We start from the raw sequence: 2,501 nt of genomic DNA, 5'->3' as shown, positions 1-2,501 counted from the left end.
TAAATTGAATTACTTTCTCAAAAATTGATATTTTCAGAAAATATTTGTTCCATTGGATCAACAATACCATGAAAAATCTATCCTCTGAATCTCATGGATTTATCTCTTACCGAACTTGAAATGTTCTGTCTCAAAAATTTAAACTTTAGGCTCTCATATCTCAAAAAGTAATGATCGGAAAAAAATGTTTTCCTGAGAAAACTTTTTCATTTTGATAGCTTGATAGTATACACATTGGAAACCTTTGAAAAAGTATCTCCAGTAGAAAGTTTATTTTTAGCTTTTGCACAGCCTTAATAATGAATAACTAATTTAGTGTATATTTGTCGAAGGTAAGATTATTGTAATAAATAACTAATTTAGTGCATATTTGTTTATTCAATTTTCAAAATCTCAATATAATCATTGTTTATGAAAAATTTTGGTGGCTATGATAGTAGTAATTTAATAATTGGCAACTAGACTGACGTAAACGGTTCCAATGGACGACCATATTCGGCCGAATTAACGGCCGGCAGATACGTCCGATCAAACGGCCGAACGGATCGGTTGAATACGGTTCCAGTGGACCCGGGTCACCCTCAAACTCATGACCAGGTAGCACGAGCAGACTGAAAGTTTCAATGCCTTATCGTCTCGGCTATCCATGCTGGCATTTATAAACCTTTCTTTAACAATATTTCACCATTTTACCGCAAAGATACAATTTGGGGTGGAGAATTAACTTCATCAGAAATCCTGATTCATTTTATTGAAATAAAGAACTTACACTTTTCATTTATACAAAAATTATCAAGTTTTGCTTTAGTAGATAAAATGCAACTTTCAAACCACCCTCATTCCCTTAGCACATGACTTAGGAATGGGGACTTTTGATATGTTCTCCTCCTAACTTGAATAGGAAAGAAGTACCAGAAATGGGTGTTTATCACTATTAAGAATTTGAAAAGTACAATTACAGTATATTTGAAATAAATGCATCATAAATACAAGCTCAGCATATAGTCCAGGCAATGAATGCTCAAAAAAATGGTATAGGGGGAAGTGTTTGGAAGACAATTTTTGACCCCACAGTTCTGTTAAGGGTAGTAAGGAGGTAAACATATCAAAAGTCCCCAACCCTGCTAAGGGGGTGTGCTAAGGGGGTGGAGGTGGTTAATGGGTACCATTTTTTGGTTTCTCGTATAAAACTCAAAATCTATGTAGCCTAAGGACTTGACTGTCATTTAACATATTAAAGCTTACATAATTTCGTACAATATTCATTCTACAACTTTTTTATATCTCCTCTAGTTTTCGAGATATCCGCTCTTGAAGGTGTGACATTTTTTAAAAAACACTTTTGTAACAGATTTTTTCTATTTATACTTTTATAACTTTTTAAAAATCGATGGGAAAAATACATATTTATTATGAGCTTATAGAGCATTAAATTCTCTTTAATTTGATGTGTAATTTCACACTTTTACGAATTTCCCTACACCTTTTGTAGCAGCTTTAGTATTGAGTGTGAAATCTCCATTTTTTGCAACAATAGACCAAATTGACAAAGGAATCTGGAGGGAATGTTTTAAACAAGATTTTTGACTTTGCAGCTTTGATGAGACTAGTTAGAAGGAGAACATAATCAACAGTCCCCATTCCTAACTCATGTGCTAAGGGAATGAGGGTGGTTTGAAAGTTGCATTTTACAGCGTTTTGCTTCCACGCTCATATCTTGAGAACAATGCGTTCAACCGACATAATCAACTATTCAAAAATGAAGCTTGATAAATTCTCTACACTTTTTGTTCAGTGGAATTTTGTGATATTCCCAACAGTTCCCAAGATATTTGCTCTTGAAAGAGTGTAATTGTTAAAATAACAGGTTTTTATCCAATGTTTTGCTCTTTCAGTGCTTATAACTCTCAAACAATGCATCATGAAAACATGAAAGCTGATTCTTTCATTCCATAAAATAATAATACGTTCAAATTATACATTTATTAATATCTACATTCAATTATAAAATTATAATACAACATACAAGATGAAAAATTTGTCTGAGAAGTTTTTGCCGCCGACGTTCATAGTGTCTGAAGCTAGTTACAATTTCTTCCGCTAGATGTCGCGAGCTGACCACTAGTGAGCAGTTTAGTACCAATTGGTGCCACCAGGTAGCATGAGCGCTGCTCTCTGTTTCTCAACTCGGCTTGGCTGGCTGGATCAGCTTTGGCTTGCTATCTCCACAACGGGTTTGGCTTGTAATGGAGCAAGCACAGCTTCTACTTGAAATAACTGTCTTACACTTGGTTTTACGACAAAATGTTACTGGAAACTATTTGTAGATAATGCGTCGCTCTATAATTTTTGTTATTTACAGTTTTTCGATATAAGAAGCCGTTGAGTCAGAATTTCATAAAAACTGTGTAACTGACAAAAATAAATTAAGATTATTCATGAATTATGACAAAATGTTACAAGACATTATTTGTAGATCATGTTTTGTTCTATATTTTCAT

The sequence above is a fragment of the Nilaparvata lugens genome, chromosome 13 (assembly GCF_014356525.2).
Source record: "Nilaparvata lugens isolate BPH chromosome 13, ASM1435652v1, whole genome shotgun sequence".
Lineage (NCBI taxonomy): Eukaryota > Metazoa > Arthropoda > Insecta > Hemiptera > Delphacidae > Nilaparvata > Nilaparvata lugens.
The sequence above is the reverse complement of the archived record's forward strand: the minus strand, read 5'-3'. Positions refer to the sequence as shown.